This window comes from Ambystoma mexicanum, chromosome 2p, assembly GCF_040938575.1.
Source record: "Ambystoma mexicanum isolate Mex_15411 chromosome 2p, UKY_AmexF1_1, whole genome shotgun sequence".
NCBI classification, from domain to species: Eukaryota; Metazoa; Chordata; class Amphibia; order Caudata; family Ambystomatidae; genus Ambystoma; species Ambystoma mexicanum.
The window spans coordinates 560,798,621-560,820,467 of NC_090923.1; positions in this window are offsets into that span (position 1 = coordinate 560,798,621).

Genomic DNA, 21,847 nt, shown 5'->3' on the forward strand with positions numbered 1-21,847 from the left:
GTGAGTATTGAGCGATACTCCGGACCCCTTGGATCTTTGCTCCCGTCCCTGGGTAGTCCTCCTTGGTCTTCATCTCCATGGTTTCCAATCCTAGGATGACAAAGCAAAAGCATATTTGTAGACATTTCCCCACCACTATTAATGTAGTGGTGCGGACACATACATTTTGATAATCAGGACACATTTTTCGATTGTAATTTATGGACTATATATGGAATATTTTATAGTTGGATTCTAGGGAGCTGGAGTGACCCCCTCTGGGCTTCCAGGAGACTCCTCCAGTTGCTGCAGAGTGTGCCTAGGATGGCAACACTTCAGTTGGTTGATATGGACCCACTTATCGTCCCCCTCTGTCAAACTGCCTTTGGGAATGCGGATTTTGTAGGTGACTGGTGAGATTGTGTCTACAATTTCAAAAGGACCCCTCCAGGAAGGCAAACATTTGCACTGTTTGGCCTGGTTCCTTTGGAAATTGTATAAGTAGACCCGGTCTCCTACATTGTATTCTTTTCTGGTAGTCTTTAAGTCATAGTGGGTCTTCATGCTGTCTGAAGATCTCTCTAGATTTCGCTGAGCATAGGCAAAAGCATGTTGAAGGTGCTTTCTTAGATTTTCCACATACTCATGAGTTGTGGAGGCATTGATCAATGTCTGCTCTTGGGTTCTGTAGAGCAGATGCTGGGGAAGCACCATCCTCCGTCCAGTCATCAGCTCAAACAGTGACATTTTAGTTGCAGATGAAGGTGTAGATCTGATGGCCATTGGGACAAGAGGTAATCGGATATCCCAACTTGGCCCAGAATCTGCCACAAACTTTTTTAATATGCTCACAATTGTTTTGTTGTATCTCTCTACTGCACCGCTAGAGGCTGGCTGGTAAGCAATGTGTAGCTTCCTTTTGACCCCAAGTATCTCCCACATCTTTGTCATTACTTCGCTGGTGAAATGGCTACCTCGGTCTGACTCGATCCTTTGGAGTAGTGCAAAACGTGAAAAGATGTGGTTGATCATCAGGGCAGCTGCTGTTTCTGCCTTGCAGTTTGGGGCCGGGAGACATTCCACCCATTTAGTAAACAAGCATGTCACGGTCAATATGTACTTGTTCCCCCTAGAGGAGCGAATCACGGGCCCGATATAATCGACTTGTAAATCTGACCAAGGCAGTGTCATTCCCCTCTTTTGGAGAGGCGCACAGTGTGTGAGGGATGTTGGCTGAAATTGTGCACACACAAGACATCCCTTCAAATATTGGTCGAGGTCCTGCCCCATGTGTGGCCAGTATGCAACTTCTCTTAAGATTTCAAATGTTGTATGAAACCCCCGATGACCGGCTGTGGCCGCATCATGGGCGTGACTTAACATCAGGCTTCGGAATTAGGTAGGGACCACCCACTGATCATGGCCAGCTAGGGATCTCCTTACCAACAAACTGTCTTGGATTCAGAACATTTTTGGACATTTCATCCAACACTCTGAGGTCCTCTATCCCAATGTAATCGGTATCCATCAGGGGAGAGTTCTCTGGGTCCTCAATGTGTTGATAAAACTTACCAATTATTGGATCCCCTTTTTGAGCCATAATCAAATCAGCATCTGCGGTCTCCTTACTCCATTGTGCAGTTGAGAGTTCATTGTGAGCATTTGTCTGGGACCTAGTGATAGCAGTGACCTGGATTTCCCCCAACAGGGACTCTATTTCGATTAGATCCCCTTGGATGGCCCCGATTTTAGCCAGCTGATCAGCTAAGTCATTTCCAGTTTTGTCTGGTGCCTCTATTTTGGAATGGCCCTTGATCTTTTTCCAGTAGATGGTCATCCCAATTGAGCTGACCAGATCATCAATGTTTTGAATTAATTTCCCATGTTTCAAGGGTTTATTATTAGCACATAACATGCCTATGGTTTTCCAGTTAACCAGGTGCTCCACAAACCCGTTCCGTACATAATCCGAATCTGTAATTATGACCAGTTCATGGAGTTGATGTTGGACAGCAGTGAGAATGGCTTGATGCACAGCCATCAACTCTGCCACTTGACTACTTCAGGGACCAATCTTGTACCCAGAGGATGGTTCTGGGGTCTCATTCACCCATGCATTCCCTACGCCGGCCACAAGTTTATTTTCCCCGTTGTTGTCAACATGGTAAGAGCATCCATCCACATAGACAGAGGTCATTCCCTCACACTTGTCTTCTTCAAAGTCTTTGTGTGGGGAATTGAGGTATGCCTCCATGTTGTCCTTAATTTTTAGACTTTCGTCCTCGAGACAGTTTTCTCTGGCACAATCATGCAAGTCAGCCAGACCTCGCGCGAGGGGACTCTTCTTGTTTTGGCCATATCTGACCTCCACAGGAAAGCCTTGCATTGACAGAATCCAAGAAGTAATTCAGGAATTACTTACATTTCCGGCCCAGATTCTGTCACTTTGGAGGTATTGCAGAGGCTGGTGTGGAGTATCCACTATGATGTGTTCCCCCTGGATAAACAGGCAGTAATTCTTCAATGCCCACACTGTTTCCAGGAGTGCCTTCTCACAATCGTTGAATTATTCCTCCACAGAGGATAAAGTTTTACTCACATAGGAGATTACTTTATTGACCTTGTCATGCTTTTGATATAATACTGCAGTCAAGCATGTATTAGAGAACCCTGTCTCCAAGAAGAACTCCTTGTTTTTGACAGAGTAAGCTAGGCAAGGCGCTTGTGAGAGCCTTCTTTTGAGATGTCTTACTGTCACGACCCTTACCCCGAAGCCCCCCTGGTCTACCCATGGGCCAGGGGCAGCCTTGACCCCAGTCTCCTCTAAATCCCAACCGAGGCCTTCTTGGGGCCAGTCCTGGTGCCTTTGGCGCCAGGCTCATACTTAATGAGTTTGTGCTTGGGAACTACTTTTTGTTACTGTCATTCAATGTGGAAGCATCCACAGAATCAGGCTTCTTGGAACCTGGCTTGCAGAAGGATGGTTTCGGTGTGGCACCTTGGAACACTTTTACCTGGACTTCTTTCTAGAAGCTATTTAAACCACGCCCGACTGGACTGACACGCTTCGCGTTAGTTTGCAATACTGCAACATGACGCTCACCGCGTTCAGCTCCAGCCACAAACCTCAGAAAAAGAAAGAAGACATTGTTAGAAAAGGTTGCAGCTTACCTGAATTCCATCATTAGTGGTTCTCAGCTCTTCCAATCGGCATCCTGGAACCAGCGCTTCGCTTCGGATCGACAGACCTGCAAAAAGGGAAAGACAAGGCTTTAGACATTTTACACAGTTAACGAACTCCGCCAAAAGGCTTACCTTCCCACTCGCACTTCATTCCGCAACATCTCTGGAATACTACACTCCGGTGGAGCACCGCGACCTGTGAACACAAAAGATAACAGGTTAGCAAAGGCAAGGCACCTGAGCGCTGTGTTAAGAGCCAACACGCCGCATCTAGGTGCTCCAAAAACGCTAATACTTACCAGCGAACCCCGAATCCAATCTTTGCCACGAATTGGACTTTCACGTACCTAAGGATGAGAAAAAAGACATTGTTAATTCCAGAAAGGCCATTGCCCGCAAAGCACCACGCGCCCCTGCTGAGACAGCAGGACGGAGAACCCGCCAACATCAAGAACAAGGTGAGAGGAAGCCCAGAGGGACCGCAAACATACCGGGTGGTGGGAGGCTGTTAATCCCAGTTACCCGGTCCTAAACATTGTTTACCTGTATTTCAGGCAGGATTCTTCCACTGGTCACTACTGGGCATCGCAGAGAGGGATACCTGGACACCTATTGCTGGGTGGTGCCCCCGTGGAACCAGGTGAGCGTAACAGAACGCAAAGCCTCCAAACTAAAATCCACCTGGGCGCCATGGAAACCTCAGAACTAGACCAATTGACCCGTCTGATAGGAGAATTACGAGGCCAAGGTTCAATCTGCCCGTCAGGAGACTATTGCTCTCCGAAGAGATTTAATTGTGACTAAGGAACGCACAGAAGACCTTAGCAGACAATACTTGCAATCACAGGCAGGCCAGACACCTCTGCCTGGAGGCAATCCAACGATGCAGAAACCTACACTGCCTTCCGCTTCTTTGATTCCGGTGCAAATTAGTCTACCAGGAGCAGTTCCTTTAGCCCCACCGGAACGATTTACAGGCGATCCACGGAAATATGCCTCTTTCATGACTCAATGGCGCCTTCACTTTCTTTGCAGGCCAGGAGCATTTCCAAATGACCAAGCTCGGGTGGCCTTTGTTCTGTCATATTTGAGCGGTAACGCAGCAGATTGGTGAGTACCATTAGTGACCCATGATGATCCTATATTACATGACTTTGGGGTAGATGGAGAAGCTGTTTGCGCATCACACTCGAGAACAAGCAGTGGACAATGAACTCCTTTCCCTCCGACAGGGAAATCAGGATTTGGTAATGTACATCGCAACTTTCAACAGACTAGTCGCTGAAGCTAGGTGGCCTGACAACAAGAGAACCACGTTGTTTCATCGGGGGTTAAGGGGAGAGTTAAAAGACGTTCTAGTTCAAGTAGTGGACCCCCCTCGAGACTGTTCAGAGTTCATAAACTTAGTCGTGCAATTAGATCATCGGCTGTAAGACCGAAAAGCAGATCGCTCCAAAATGGATCCACGGGCAGTGTATGTTCTGTCAAGAGACAATGGGCCTCATTAGGACCCTGGCGGAGAGGGTATTACGCCAGCGTAGTGCATGGCGTACCTCTCCGCCATACTACGAGTTCCCGTAGCGCCATGGAGGTTTTCTCCGCCTGGTTTTACCAGGCGGAGAAAACCATGGCGCTACGGGACCTCGTTGTTAATTACGCCACCGTATTTTACGGTGGCGTAATTAACTCCTTCCCCACTCCCATTATACCCTATGGGGCGAAAATGGGAATGGGGAAGGGCAGAATGGGGATTGGGGATTTACCGCTCCGCCGAGGTCGGAATGGGGCGGTAAATCCGCCAACCCCCATGGCGCTATCGGCGGCTTTCCGCCATGCTTCGCGGTGCATTTAGCACCGCGAAGTCCGCCTGGGTCGTAATGAGGCCCAATGTAACTCGTGCACAAGAAAACCCTGTGGAGCCCATACAACTTGGGGGAGTGCGACCACCGTTAACCAAACAAGAGCGAGACAAAAGAAGGCAGCAACAACTATGCCTGTATTGTGGAAAATCAGGACACTTTCTGAAGGACTGCCCAGTAAAACCCCCTAGGAAGGTCGTCGGGGCCACTGAGAAAGATGAGGAAAAAGAACCTAAGTCAGAAAACTACCCAGCTCAACAAACGTAGCAGTCAGTTTGTCGAGTGAGAGAAAGGAGCCACCGACCTCACACTTTGCAATACCAGTGATACTAATCAACAACCAACGGTCCTCAAGAATGCATGCCATTGATGCTTACATCGACAGTGTGGCAGTCGAAAATTATATTGATCAGGATCCGGTTGCAGAGCCGGGACTTCCCTTATGTTCCAAGCCGACTACTGATAAGGAACAAGTTCTCCAGCATGGGGTCTGGCATGGATTCACATGCTCATGAATATTCCCCGTCGTCAGGCCGGGAATCCTCGGTATAGAAAAAATCAGTATTAGTTTCGTTTCTGATCTGTCTTTCTCAGTAGTAACCAATCACTGGTCTCTGGGTCATACTGCCCCCAGCCAATGACTGCCCTCTCCCTAAGCCCCGCCCCTTGCAGCCATCCTCAGATTTGGTAGCACGTGAAGTGGCAGAATGACCAAGTGAAGAGCCGCAGAGGGGTAGGCGGGAGGGTTCGCATGTGAATCCATGCCAGACCCATGCTGGAGAATAACAGTTACAGGTAAGTAACTTGTTCCTTCTCCAGCATGGGGTCTGGCATGGATTCACATGCTCATGAATATAAGAATACATAGCAGTATACACATGCACAACCACGGGAGGTGGCAAAAGGCTCAATATCAAGCAATACAACAACTCAACATTAAGCAACTCTTACCTCCTCATCAGGCTCACCTTAGGCGGACCGGTTGCGCAGCACTGCCTGGCCGACTCTGGACTCCTCCCTGGAATCCCGGTCGACGCAGTAGAATCTCGTGAAGGTGTGCGTCGACCTCCACGTAGCAGCCCTGCAGATCTCGAGCAGGGGCACACCAGACAGGAACGCCGTAGTAGCAGCGATCGCTCTGGTCGAATGGGCCCTCGGACGGCCTGGCAACGGTCGGTTTGCCAACCGGTGACAGTGCATGATGCAGCCGGAGAGCCATCTGGAAATGGAAGTCTTTGAGAGAGCCTTCCCTTGATTCACAGGTCCAAAGTTCACAAACAGCTGTGATGTCTTCCGAAAACTCTTTGTGCGGTCCACGTAGAACTTCAGCGCTCTAGCTACATCCAGCGAGTGCAGAGTCCTTTCAGCCGGCGACGAAGGCGACGGGAAGAAAACTGGCAACACCAAGGGCTCGTTGAGGTGGAAGTCCGACAGCACCTTGGGCATGAAGGAGGGGTGCGTCCTCAGCACCACCCTCGTGTCGTGAAAAGTCAAGTATGGAGGCTTGCAAGACAGGGCCTGGATCTCTCCCACTCGTCGTGCAGAGGTGATGGCCACGAGGAATGCTGTTTTCCACGACAGAAACTTCAACTGCACTGAATGCATAGGCTCGAATGGGGCCCCCATGAGCCTAGTCAGCACCACGTTGAGCTCCCACGCCGGGGCAGGTGCCTTCACCGGCGGGAATGATCGGAACAGTCCTTTCATAAATTCCTTCACCAGTCGATGAGACCACAAGGACGCCCGTCCTGTAGTTCTGGTGTAATGTGAGACGGCAGCCAGATGTACCTTGATGGAAGCGTGAGATAGGCCAGCCTTGGCCAAGGACAATAGGTACGACAATACTTGAGGGGACCTAATCCGCAGAGGGTTAATCTTCTGTGCACGGCACGAGACAGAGAACCTCTTCCATTTGTGTCCGTAGCACTTGAGAGTTGAGGATGCCCTGGCCTTCGCAAGAACCTCTCTGCAGTCGGCCGGGATGTTGTATCCTCCAAACTCTAGTGCTGCAGGAGCCAGGCCTGCAAGTTCAGCGACTCTGGTTTGTGATGAAGAATGGCGCCTCCTTCTCTGGAGAGAAGATCCGCGTCCGTCGGATGGTGTGGATGCTGACAAGTCCAGAAGGTCCGGGAACCAGATCTGCCTCGGCCACGCCGGTGCGACGAGGATCATCCTGCACCGGGACCTCTTGAGCTGGATGACGAGCCGGAGTAGCAACGGCAACGGCGGGAACGCATAAAGGAACAGGCCGTCCCAGGGGAACGAGAAAGCATCGCCCATGCTCCTCGGTTGGGGAAATCTGTTGGCGAACCTCCGGCACTTGGAGTTCGCCGCCGTCGTGAAGAGATTGATCTGGGGTTCGCCCCATCGTCGGAAGAGTCGGTCCACTTGATCCTGGCGCAGTTCCCACTCGTGGCACGAGCGCAGCTCTCTGCTGAGTGAGTCGGCGATGATGTTTTTTATCCCTGCCAGATGAAAGGGTACCAGAAGCATCCCTTGGGCAACGGCCCAATGCCACAGATCCTGGGCTTCCTTGGATAGGGCAGGGGATCTGGTTCCGCCCTGCTTCCGAATGTAAAACATCGTGGTGATGTTGTCGGTGAAGATCACCTTGCCCTTGAGGGACGGAAGGAAGGACCTGAGGGCCCAGAACACTACACGGAGCTCCAAGATGTTGATGTGGAGAGTCTTCTCCTCCGGGAGCCAAAGGCCTCTCGCGTGGAGACCCCCGGTGTGCGCTCCCCAACCTTCCAGGGAGGCATCCGTCGTCACTGTCACCTGGTGGGCTGGAGCTAGGAAACCTGTTCCCGCCATCAGATGAGAGCGGACACCCCACAATCGTATCGCCTGACGGAACACTTCATCGAGCGGGATCCTGTACTCGAAGCTGCCCGTCGTCTGGATCCAGTGGGCGTCGAGGAATTCTTGCAAGGGCCGCATCCGAAGTCTGCAGTGGCGCACCAGATAAATGCAGGAGGACATCATTCCGAGGAGGGACTTGATAGACCTCACTCTGGCCACGTCCGCGGACAGCAGACGTTGCACCTTTCCCAGGATGGTCCTTATCCTTTCCTCCGACAGTGAGGCCCGCCGCGCCACTGTGTCGAGCTGTGCTCCCAGAAACAGGGCGACTTGCGACGGGACCAGGTGGGATTTTGGAAAGTTGATGGAGAACCCCAGGTCCGTGAGCAGCTGGACGGTCTTCGCAGTGTGTTCCACGGCGTGCTCCCTTGTCCTTGCCCGTATGAGCCAGTCGTCCAGGTAGGGGTAGACGTGGATCCCCTGCAGGCGCAGCCGCACCGCCACCGGTGCTAGGCACTTGGTGAACACCCTAGGCGCCGATTTTAATCCAAACGAGAGGGCCTTGAACTGGTAGTGCCGCCCTTTGACCACGAACCTGAGGAACTTTCGGTGTCTCTTTAGAATAGGGATGTGGAAGTATGCATCCTCCAAGTCCAACAACGACAGAAAATCGCCCTCCTCCAGCTGTCCCAGCACATGCTGGAGGGTGACCATCCGGAACTTCTGTGCCTTGATGTATTTGTTCAGTCGTCGCAGGTCCAGGATGGGACGCCATCCTCCTGTCTTCTTCTTTACGAGGAAGTATCTTGAGTAAACTCCGGAGCCCCGAAGCCTCTTTGGAATGAGCTCGATGGCACCTTTCCTAAGCATCGCCCTTACTTCCAACAGCAGTTGAGGGACGTGATTTTCCTTCCTGGCCATGGGAGGAATGCGGGGGCACCTCTTCTGGAACTCGAGGGCGTGCCCCAGGGCCAGGGCGTCCAGCACCCAACGGTTGGACTCCCACACGCCGATGAACTTCGTCAGCCGGCCTCCCACCGGGGTGCTTCGGCGGGGGCCCGACCCGACGGTCGGTTCAATCTTGCTTGGAGGCCACTTTCCCTCCTTGACCACCTTGGCGACGACGGCGGGATCCACCTGACTTGCCGCGTCCCCTGTAGGCCTCCTGCGATGAAGATCTTGCCGCTTGACGGTACGTAGAGGAGCTGCTGCCGGCTCCCTTGGAGGCACCCTGTCTGCCTCCGGAGCTCCGAAAGGACGGCCGTCGCTGTTGGAGCACACCCAGTGCACGGGACGTTTCCGTGTCCGTCTTGAACGCCTGAAGGGAATCATCAACCGCCTTGCCAAAAAGGTTGTTCTCATCGATGGGCATGTCCAAAACCTTGGTCTGTACGTCCTGGCGGAAATCCGTCGCCTTGAGCCATCCTCGTCGTCTCAGGCAAACGCTATTGCCCAACTGACGGAAACCGGTGTCGGCGATGTCCGTAGCCACCGTAATGGCGTGGTCCGAGGCAATCTCACCTTCCTGTAAGATTTCCAGGGCCTCAGCCCTCTGGGCGTCCGCAAGGAAGTCCAACAGAGGGGTGATCTTGAACCACAACTCCCTGTCGTTACGGGCTACGATGGCCAGGGCATTGGCCACCTTGATGGTCGTCGCTGCAGATGAGATGACCCGTCGTCCCATCGCATCCAGCTTCCTACCCTCGCCGTCCGGCGGGAAGGTTGAAGTCGAGGCCGATGCCCCCCGCTTTCTTCTTGGCCGCCACCGAAACGACCGAATCCGGGGTAGGTTGCGCCCTAAGGCACAAGGGGGCAGCATCGGGGACCCGGTACTTCTTCTCGTACCGGTCCCTCTTCGCAGGAGCCGTGGCAGGGTTCTTGAGGAGGGCGAGCCCCTCATCCCAGATGTCATCAAGAGGCGGTACGGCGAGGACTGTCTTCCTTTTAGCCTTGCGCCGTTGGTAAAGGAACCCTTCCTTCTTCTTTTCTTCGGGGCAGAGCTGGAAGAGCTTGGATGCCCTGGAAATCATAGCATGGAAGGATCCAATCTCATCGGGCGGGGACGCCCGGGCAGGGGGGGACAGGGGACACGTCCCGTCGTCGCCTCCGTCATCATCCATACCCGTCGTAGTCGTGTCCATGCCTGTATCATCCCCGTGGGTAGTGGACTGGGGGAAGGCACAGAAGGCCGCAGAGGCGGGAGAGGAGTCCTAGGATGCGTCCTCCTCCTCTTAAGTGGTGGGCTCTCCGAAGGTCCTGGCTCCGGTTCCTCCGTCTGGTCTGGCTCAGGTACCTCCGTCGGGGAAAGGGGCAACCTAGTCCTTATCTCCGAGCATAAGGACTGGATGGCTGACAAAATGGCTGCTGAGGTGTCCTGCGGCGCCGGAAACGACGGGAGCGAGGGCTCTTGAGGAGCCTCATCTGCAACACCATCGCCCTCGTCGTCGCCCTCGTCGGGATCCCACCCGATGGGCTGGGTCTCCTCCACAACTTGGATGAGCTCCTCATCAGAGGTCGTGTCTGTATCCACGATGGCCACCAGCCCCTCCCCCACCCTTTCCAACGAGGACTTTGTGGGGGTCTTCTTGATGGGCCTGAAAGACGACTCCCTCCGCGGTGGCAGGGAGACTCTGGTACCTGAGGGCGCCTCCGCTGGTGTAGCCTCCACAGGCTGAGCCAGGGCCGCGGCGACATCCTCAATCGAGGTCTTAGCAGGGTGAATTAAGGCCAACGCCTCCTTCTGTACGCCTGGGGCCTTCACCTTGGGGGGAAGGTCCGAGCCTCGCTCCCCCTCTGCCGGAATCATCGAGATCGACCGGGGCCTCTCCAGAAGCTTCGCCGGGTTCTGGGTCTTCCTCTTACCCGAGCCAGAGCGTTGGCTCGTGGTTGATGGCGCTGGGAGGATACGCCCTGCCTGGCAGCCAAGGAGCCCGACCGTTCGGCGCTCCCGGTGCCCGCGGACTCGCGGTGCTTAGCCTTTTGTTGGGCCCCCGTCGCCGGGGCACCCTCACAGGACTTAGAAGACCGCTCAGACTTCTTTTTCTTCTTCTCGCCTGGCGGGCTCTTACCTTCCAGCCAGTTGGTGAGACGGAGGTGGCGATCCTTCATGGTCCGCTCCGACATGTTCCCACAAAACGCGCAATCCTTTTCCTTGTGCGTCTTGTCCTCATGGAGACAGTAGAGGCATAACGAATGCTCGTCCTCCTTGAAAACGTTCTGAAGCTGGCATCCAGGGCAGGTCCTGAACAGCTTCCCGGGCGTCGAGCTCCCTTTCTCCTGGGCCATGTCCGGGGTAGGCCTCGGAACTTCTGGAATCCTCCAAAAGCATAACTTGACAAAATCTTCACCCTTGAGGGGCATAGAAACTCCGAAACGGATCCCCGTTGATCGGATGTAGAAACGGTGGAGCCTGAGGCTCTATTTAACCGAAAAAATGAGAAAATCTCTGAAAAAAGCGCGAAAACGCAGCAAAAGCTCGAGAGCTACAGCACGAGGACTCCCAACACTTGAACGTGCAGTAAAAATCTGAGGATGGCTGCCAGGGGCGGGGCTTAGGGAGAGGGCAGTCATTGGCTGGGTGCAGTATGACCCAGAGACCAGTGATTGGTTACTACTGAGAAAGACAGATCAGAAACGAAACTGATACTGATTTTTTCTATACCGAGGATTCCCGGCCTGACGACGGGGAATATTCATGAGCATGTGAATCCATGCCAGACCCCATGCTGGAGAAGGTGACTACAGTTGATGGAACTGAAATTGCTTCCGGACCCGTTACCCAATGCACAGCTGAAATAACATTGCTGTGTCAGGATGGGCATAGAGATCTCATTTCATTTGACATCATCAAAGCGCCTCAATTTCAGCTTATACTAGGGATGCCATGGTTAGTTGCTCATAATCCTTTGATTAACTGGTGAGACAGGAAATGAACCTTCCCCAGTGACTGTTCTCTAACCTGTTATTACCAAGAACAGAAGACAGCTTGCAGTAGTTCAACAACTCCCCGAACAACAACATCTGTCTTGGGTGCAATCAGTAATCTGCCTGAGGAATAGCGCGATTTCCAGGATGTATTCCAGAAGGACCAGGCAAATACCCTGCCACCCCACAGGCCCTATGACTGTCAAATCGACCTTGTCCCTGGTGCCCAAGTCCCCTGTGGGAGAATCTATGCTCTAACTGAACCCGAAAACCTTCACCTGAAGTCCTATTTAGACCAATACCTTGCAAACGGATTCATCCGTCCGTCGAAGTCCCCTGCAGCCAGTCCTTTGTTCTTCGTACCGAAATAAGAAGGGGACTTAAGGACCTGTATTGACTACCGCGCATTGAACCAGATCACTGTAAAGAACCGTTACCCTTTGCCACTCATTCCGGAAATGCTGGACCAGGTCAAAGATGCTCAAATTTACACCAAATTGGACCTGCGGGGAGCATATCACCTGGTTCGGGTCAGAAGCGGTGACAAATGGAAAACTGCTTTCCGTACTAAATATGGTTTGTTCGAATATCAAGTCATGCCCTTTGGGTTATGCAATGTGCCGGCAGCATTCCAATACTTCATGAATGACATCCTGAGAGGGCTAATTGATGTCTGCGCCTTAGTGTACATTGATGACATCCTAGTGTACTCAACTTCCAAACAAGACCATGTCAAACATGTCCGTTCAGTCCTCGCCAAACTCTGTGAACATCGTTTATTTGCCAAGATGGAAAAGTGCCATTTTCACGTAACCGAAGTAGAGTTTCTAGGTTTCATTCTTACTCCCGTAGGCATCAAGATGGACCTGCACAAAGTCGACGCCGTTCTGAAATGACCATCACCAACGTCTGTAAAAGGAGTACAAAGCATGTTAGGCTTTGCAAACTTTTTTCGCCGGTTTATATCAGACTTCTCCCAAATCGTACACCCAATAACTGCATTACTGCGAAAAAATAACAAAAAATGTGCCTGGACTGAAGACGCAGAAAAGGCTTTTCAGGAACTAAAAAAAAAGGTTCACCTCAGCACCAATCCTGCGACATCCACGTCCAGACCTCCCATACATCTTGGAAACGGACGCTTCCAGTGTAGCAATGGGAGCTGTCCTCTCTCAAAAGGATCCCGAAACTGGCCAGCTACATCCCGTGGCCTTCTGGCCAAAGAAGTTCTCACCCCAGAAAGAAATCATGCAATAACAGACAAAGAACTCTTGGCAATCAAGTCCCCCTTTAAAGCCTGGCGACACTACCTTCTGGGAGCCAGACACACCATTACAGTAATCACAGACCATCGAAACCTGCAATATCTTAAGACAGCCAAAGCCCAATCTTCACGCCAGCTGCGATGGGCTCTTTTCTTTGCCGAATATGATTTTGTCATAACGTTTCGACCCAGCGTCAAGAATGGAAAGGCTGACGCACTTTCTCGTACTGACACTAATGACTTGGTTTATACGGCTCCAGATCCGGTCCCTATCATACCAGTAGACAAGCTCTTAGTCCTTACTACTGCCTTAACCCACACAGAACTGAAAAAAGAAATTCAACAGAGAATGAATCCGGATGCCCACCTTGCGTGGCCAGCGCAAGGAGAACAGTATTCCGTCCAAGACCAATTACCATTCTTCAAGAATCGCTTATACACACCCACCAAGAACTTACAACAACAGGTTATTTCAAGTTACCATGACTCCCTAATTGTGGGACACCCCGGAATTACCAAAACCTTAGCCAAGGTTAAACAGAACTTCTGGTGGCCTAACTGGCGAAGAGATATCATCCAATACATTCAGTCTTGTGGAGTCTGCGCACAGAATAAATCGCAAAAACACAAATCATCTGGCCTTCTGAAACCTTTGGACATTCCTACTACCTAATTCTCCCCCCTTCCTGAATTCAGTATTTCAAAGGCCTTTTTGGACAGAAGGGTAGCTTGGGATCCAGTGTCCACCAGTGCCAAAATTGTACCCTGCCCCTGTATTGGAACCGGGGCATAGAATATTCCCTCCTTCTCCGCAAGGGGGCACAGATAATGTACATTTCTGGACAACCGGTGGGTTAGTTTTCTAGTTCTGGACACTGATAGAGAAGAGATTTGGGCAGAACTCTGTGGGGAGTCTAGGGAATCTGAAAAGAAAAGGTGGCAACTAGATATGGGAGAAGTTTTGGTTCCCCTAGTTCCAGTTCTGGACCGCCCCCCCCCCTTTTTGGAGGCAGTCACCTGGATGGGTTTGAACCAGGGGATCTTCATTTTGTTGGTTCTGGGGTTGGATGATGGGCGGTGCTAGCTCAGTCCCCACATCTATCCAGTCTGGATTTGGATCTTTTGGGACCCATTTCTCTTTGGGAGGAGTTCCCCCATCTCTGAAGGAGAAGATCCTTTTCCAGGATCCTCTGAGGAACCCTCTCCTTCAAATTGGAAGACTTGTACCTCCTCCACAAAATGGGTCTGTTTGGGTTCTTTGTTTCTCCTACCCCCCCTCTGCTCCTTGGGTGGCAGACTTTCAGGGGCAGGAGATTTTGGTTCCAGTTCCTGGGTTTCCAAGGGCTTTTTACAAGTGGGGAAGGAAGCTTACTCCAAGGCTTTACACACCCCTTCCCCTTGTGCCTCCTCCCTGGGAACTGGTGGGTTGTCGGGGTTCTGCCCCCATCATTGTTCTGGAGCACCAGGTCCGGAGTTTGAGGCATTCTGTGCCAGCATGCTCATCTGAGGGTTCTGTTGAGCCCTCAGCACGCGACCCAGATCCTGTGCCATGTTTTGGACCTGGCGCTCTAGCTGTGACACCCGCTCCGGCTGATACAGGGTTCTATTGTCTCCCCTGGGCTGATCCCGGGGAGGGTAGCTATCCCTTCTCTGAAAATTCCACGGGTTTGGAAAATTTGGGTACCCCTCCACCCTTGGCCTACCCTCTACCGGATTGGGTTGTCTGGGCTCAGGAAAGTAGGGAAAGAAGGATGGATTGTTCTGGGGTTGAAAGTTCTGCAGGTACCTGGGGAAAAGGTTCTGTCCAAGATTTGGGGAATTTCTGCCCTCGTGGGGGAAGTGAGGAGGGAAGTTCCCTGGGTTATCTGGTGCTTGGTTGGATCACCCCTTTTGGGCTGGAGGAGTCCACACATAACCTAGGATGGGTCTGTTCCCCTTATGGCGGGGATTTATGTAGTCAGGGGAGTGAGGGATCCCATTTGTGGGACTACCTCCTTGGCTCCCTGTCTGTGACTGGCCCGAGGGCTTTCTGGGATTGGGATTGCTCTGATTTTGTGCAGGCGGGTTTTAGGCCCCCCATCTCCAAATCTAAAATGGGGGCAACCTTCACCTCTGCCACCTTAGCAGCAGCAGGGGTGTTGGTTTGTTTGGGGCTTTTAGCAGTATTCTTGTTTTCTATGGGCTTTTGCACCTCATAAATTCATTTGGCCTGTTCAATGACCCAGTCTAGTGATCTTTTCTCATGCAAATCTCTCACTAGCTGGGTTATGATGTACTTTGGTAGAGCATGGAGAAAAGTATTGACAAATTCTTTGCTGTCCGTGCGCACCCTTTTAGTGGTCTGCACAAAGGCACGCTTTAATTCCTGCACAAATTCTTGAGGGGCCTGATCCTCCCCACATTGCAAGTTGTAGGCTGCCTTACGAGCCTCCTGGGGATTTCTATGCACAGAAAAATGCTTCAAGATGGCCGCCCTATAGGTGGACCATCTAGAATGATTTTGGTCCTCCAGCCCCGCAATGAAGCTGGAGTATTCTGGTGAGAAGGTCCATTTCACATACTGAACACAGCTACTGCTGTCTTTCAAATAGAAAGTTTTCATCATCTGCTCAAAGAGCTCTAAGTGCTCCCAAACATAATATTTGGCGTTCTTATGATAAGGCGTGATGACGCTCCTTATCGCTTTGATCTGTTTTAAGGGGTGCTCAAGCAAGGCCCTTTTTGCCTTATTGGCCTTCTTAGTTCGGGTAACCCTGGTCTATTCCTCCTCTGACTCAGAGGCACTGCTCTCAGAAGTGCCCATCTGGTCTTCTAGGTTTTTCCGGAGTCTGCGAGCCTGGTAATGGCTGGCAGAATGTGGGGTCCTGGTCTCCTGTGTCCTGGGGTGCTCATGGGAGTATTCTGATTCCTCCTTGCTCCCAGGATTGGATGGGTACCCCCCCCACTGTCCTAGCTGGGCAGAGGTTTTCAGGATGCCCTTAGTGGGCCTACTCTCATGGAGTTCCCCACTAAATTTCACAGTACTTGGGTACCCATACCCAGATGCCCACCCATCCATTCCTGGGAGGTGCTGGTCTATGAGCCCCATATTTCTGATTGGATTGAAATCTGTCATCCCCATGGCCCTGGGCTCATATGCGCCAATGGACATGGGCGTGGCAGAGTCCAGCGATTGGGAGAGATGAAGGCCTCTGGTACTAGGGTTCCTGAGGTTATGCTCAGGTGTTTCCATTTCCCAGCGAACCTCATCTCTATCAGCCCCTGCTCCCTGTTGCCATGCAAGAACCTGAGCTTTCTGTTCCTCAATAAAGGCCCTACTAGTCTCTATCAATCTCTCTTGCATGGCTACCTGTCTGTGGAGCCTGTCATTGTTCTCACAGAGAGCCTCATTTTCTCTCTGTGTTTCCTGCGCTGTTTTTGAGTACTGGGCCAGTCTTTGATGCAGGAGGGTTACCTCCTGAGTCCTGTCCATACTGGCCTGGTCCTTCCTTGCTAGAGCCTCCTCCACCCTCCTGGTGTGCTCTAACAATCTCTCATGCTCTTTTTGGAGGTCACCCAGTCCCTGAAGGGCCAGGTGATTTTCTTCTACTTTCACTTTTAAATGACAGACTTCCTGGCCTAAGGTGTCCCTTTCCTGAATAAGAACCTGCCTCTGTGCAGCCAGGTCGTTCCTCTGTCTTTGAAGCACACTAGCTTTCTGGTGCTCTTCGTCAAATTCTGCCTGGGTGTCCAGGTCTTTCAGGATTAATGTATTGCTCTCCTCTTTCTCTCTGTCTAGTTGGCTTTGCAGGTTGGCTACCTGCTCTGTGCATGCCCTGTTGAAATGTATCTGTTGCTCCAGCTTTTTCTGGCTCTGCAGTAGAGAGTCCAAACTTTCTTGGTACTCCTTCTGCAAGGCCAGAATTCTGGTATCCTGTTCTGCCTTTTCCTGCTGCAGGACACCCATGTCCTCTTTTATTTTGACTATATACTGCCTACTTTCATTTTCTTACTCCTGGCTCCTCTGCAGCCTCTGCTCAGAAGAGTCCATATCAGTTTTGGCCTTTTCTAATGCCTGCAGTTGCCTGCTTGCCAGATCTTGGCCCTCAGCATATTTATCCTGTATAGCTCCAATATACAGATATAGATATGCCGCTATTTTGGTAATCTTATTTACTTCTCCCTTTGCCTTAGGGGCCATATATAGTTCACTCGGGGCCATATGTAAGGGACCATGATCCTGCCATATATCTAACCCTGTTGCAGTGATCTGTTCTGTGATTGCCTGCAACCACACATTCTGATCCTGCTCTGTCCATTCACCTCTCACAAATAACTTATGCAAAAGGTGTTCTCTAGCCCTGTTGATCTCTACCAATGTCGCCATTCTGGAAATATTGATTTCCTTCCTGACTTACAGAAGTTTTCTTTTATTTTTGCAAAACAGACTGTTTCCTTGGAGCGTTCCCTTTTGAGGGGTGCTTTTTCAGTGTGACACAGCGTGGTAGCGAGGTAGCCCAATAGGATTTATGTACCCTGTCAGTTAGCACACTGTATTAAACTGTCACAAGTGGTATATCTAATCCAGAAATCCTGCTACGAGCCCCCAATCTGCAAGTGGTTTCAACCTAGCACTCGACCTAAGTCAATGCCTAGCATGAGATGCCCAGCTGGAACCCTTAATTATATATTTTTATGTCTAAAGGTCTTTTATTTCTGAACGATGTACCCTTATATCACACCCCTCTCTTTGAACCCCCCCCAGTCTCACTGAACCAAGAAGTAGGTTGTTTTGCAAAGTTAAAAGATGTATTTGATGCATTGAACAATATATATATATCACACTTTTATGAATATGAACAATATCTAAATATCACACTGTTAATATTTATACAATGATCAGCAATGGGTGATATGACAGTCAACAATCTCTTTAATCAATAGGAATATGGATGAGAAGAATAATGTAGCATCGGATAAAACTTTGTGTGGGTTCAATGAAATGCAATGATAGGAATGAATACAGCACAGAAATAAAACTTGATATGAATTCAATCAAATGCAATGTAATCACTCTTTCCCCTGATGCTACTCAATCCCCACTAATATGCAATATAGAGATGGAAGGAGAGAAAACAGGTTTCAGGAATAAACACTCTACAAATGCAGTTTCAATCCAAGTTCCCCCCAGCAAGCATAGAGAGAAACAGGAATGATTTTAAAACAGGTCAAAGGCTTTGGAATGTGGCTTGTAATTAATGGGAAAAACACTGAAAATTACTTTAATTCGCTAAATAGGATTCAAAAGTAGTGGGAGCCGCTTTGGATAGTTCCAGGTAGACACTAGCAATGATGATTAAATGGCTGGCAGATAGGAAACTGAATTCAGAGGTGGAATGCAAATAAATAGCTATTTTACATGGGGTGAAATTGAGCCAAATGCAGAATCGTGGCAAAATGATAAGGAGTCGACATGCATTTTTTTGAGAGCTGCCAATGTTAGCGCCAACTTGACACTTAAATTACGTTTCTAGCATGTATGGTTCAAAAGTTACAGAAGTTTTAGTAAAGGTCGATTTTCTCAAAAAGAGTCAAGATTTCAAATGAAAGATGCGCTTTTGAAGATTACAAACAAGGATTGGCTTTACACTAAGGGGCTATAAAGATGCGAGATACCAACGGTAGAGCCATCAGTCCAGAGGCGCCTCTGTCTGATCTTTGCCCGCTGCGACACTTGCCTTTCTTCAGCAACTATATATTAGCGCAAAGATGATTATCATTACAATTATCAAAGAACCATATGGATGAGAGAAGGATTCAGGATAGACAAAAGAGATTCTACAATGCAGTTCTGGATATGATAGAATGGGTTGGATTAGGTTACTTAAGGATAAGAGATTGGCTATGGACAGTTCTATGCTAAATACTCACAACTATGGTTTTGGAATAGGCACGTCAGAGATCTGGTCAAGGGTTTTGGACTGGAACCTGCTCGGCACCGGACAGGATTCAGGCGCTTAGTTCGGCTCTCAGCACGGCACTCTTTCTCTGCAAGGCCCTCTGGACTGGTTCTGACGGGTTGGTTCCGGGTTACAGCACTGCTCTACTGGTTTGGATCTCTGGGTTCTAGCAAGTGTTCTTGGCAAGAAGCAGAAAAACAGCACAGCCCGGCTGTTGAATTTGTTGTGCCCCTTGGAAGTTTGGGGTTAAAATAAGGTTGCAAGATTTTAAAGACAGCTGCAAACGGTTCAGCTTTGGATTTGGGCCTTCTGCTTTCAGGGTTCTGGAGTCTGGATCTGGGTTCTTCCTGCAGAGTGCTTCGCCAGTAAATCAGTTGATGGGTGAATGTGTGTCTCTAGGTCCTCAACAGTCCCTATTTATATATTTCCCAAGGGGTGGATAGGCTGATTATAATAAGCCCACCCTCTAGGAAACTGATTGGTCAGTGTATTCCCTCTCTCCTGATTTGAGAGTGTCATGATGTGTCATGATGATGCTGTGTTTATGGTCCAGGGAAAAAAACTCCCCTTTGTTTTTACACAGAAAATATATTTTTCATATAAAGCATATTTAGAATATCGCCAACTTGCTAATAATACATATTTACATCCCAAATCAAATAAGGCACATATCTGTCCAAGTCCCATCTTCTTAAGAGTTAGTTTCGGTTCACAAATGACAGTTTTTCGTGCTTTTGGTTGGTTACCCAGTGTCAGATCTGTACAAATTATTCCAAATACATGCGCAAAACACCTGGGCATACTCCTGTGAAGTTTCATATTTTTAGCATTATCACAACTGCTACAAAGTCAACATTTTGATAGTTCTGTCTCTGAATATCGCACAAATTCCAGAGTAATTTTAAAACGTGAGCAGAAATTTCATTTTAACAACACTATATTTACAGATGATTTTTACCAATTTTGTTCAGTTTTCTATGAGTCTTCTTCAAAAAAGATATTTGCTGTGCTCTCCGAATAAACAAAACTGTCTGTCCCCGCCTCCAAGGTTGGCTTGTTCAGAGCAGTCCCAGGCTTCTTCCTGCCAGCATTTGTTTTCTGTCGATACCCAAATTAGCATTTCCTTTCACTCTACAAATGCAGTTTCAATCCGGGTTCCCCCCAGCAAGCATAGAGAGAAACAGGAATGATTTTAAAAAGTTCAAAGGCTTTGGAATGTGGCTTGTAATGAATGGGAAAAACACTGAAAATGACTTTAATTCGCCAAATATGATTCAGAACTAGTGGGAGCCGCTTTAGATAGTTCCAGGTAGACATTAGCAATGATGATTGAATGGCTGGCAGATAGGAAACTGAATTCAGAGGTTGAATGCAAAGAAATAGCTATTTTACATGGGGTGAAATTCAGCCAAATGCAGAATTGTGGCAAAACTATAAGGAGTTGACATGCGTTTGTTTGAAAGCTGCCGATGTTAGCTTCAACTTGACACTTACATTTCGTTTCCAGCATGCAAAACAGAGGTTTTAGTAAAGGTCGATTTTCTCAAAAAGAGTCAAGATTTCAAATGAAAGATGCGCTTTTGAAGATTACAAACAAGGATTGGCTTTACACTAAGGGGCTATGAAGATGCGAGATACCAACGGTACAGCCACCAGTCCAGAGGCGCCTCGGTCTGATCTTTGCCCGCTGCGACACTTGCCTTTCTTCAGCAACTATATATTAGCGCAAAGATGATTATCATTACAATTATCACAGGACCATATGGATGAGGAAAGGATTCAGGATAGACAAAAGAGATTCTACAATGCAGTTCTGGATATGATAGAATGGGTTGGATTAGGTTACTTAAAGATAAGAGATTTTTACCAATTTTGTTCAGTTTTCTATTAGTCTTTTTCAAAAAAGATATTTGCTGTGCTCTCCGAATAAACAAAACTGTCTGTCCCCGCCTCCAAGGTTTGGCTGGTCCAGAGCAGTCCCAGGCTTCTTCCTGCCAGCAGTTGTTTTCTGTCGACACCCAAATTAGCATTTCCTTTCAGTCAAGGGATTCTTTTGTCTCCTGTCAGAGCAACAGGCCAAAGTCCCCTCCCACTTCCTTTCACACCTCCCTGCCAGTTCCTCAGCAGAGAGCAGGGGGGAAGATTCCTTTGTTTGGGAGAAAGTGTGGAATGTCTTTGAAGCTCAGTGTGGCTGGCTTTAACTTACTTTTAAAACAATGTTTAAAATAGTCTTTTTCGAAAATACAATTTACATTTTTACAAATATAGCCACAAATCTCCTAATTCCAGCCTTTTTAAAACATAGAGATTGAATTGTCACCCTATATTGCTTTTGATAGGAAGTCTCTTCTTTTCCATACTTTGATTCTAATGTACAAGTTTTAAACTTACAGGAAACTTACAGGAAAATGACAGTTTCTGACACAGGCGGGCGGCGGCACTGCACCCATATCTGACATATTTTTCCAATGCAAGCATCTTTGAATGTGGATTTTCTTCTGATAGAAGGTACTTCTGCGGACATTGGGCTTAAGTGGATTCTTTAAATAAAGTGATGTTGAACACCCAACAAGGATGTTGGAACTTTTGTGATGTTTGGGAACCATGATTTTTGCACTTTCACAGCCAAGGAAAAACTGATTTTTAAAGCAGTTCTGGGATTCCCTTGTAATGCAGCACTGCTTTTTCAAGTAGTTTCATTTTCCTCTGTGGGCAGTGGTCTCCTGTGTGACCACTGACATAGGAAAAATGGATTGGCGGCCTATTTTTCAGGTTTTCTTGCGCACTTCTGGGTGATTTTTAGCGCGCATAAGGCTTTCTGGCGGCCATTCTGTTGTTTTTGATGAAAGCAGCACACAGTAATGTTGCAGGGCATAGACCAGTGGGTTAGAACATCC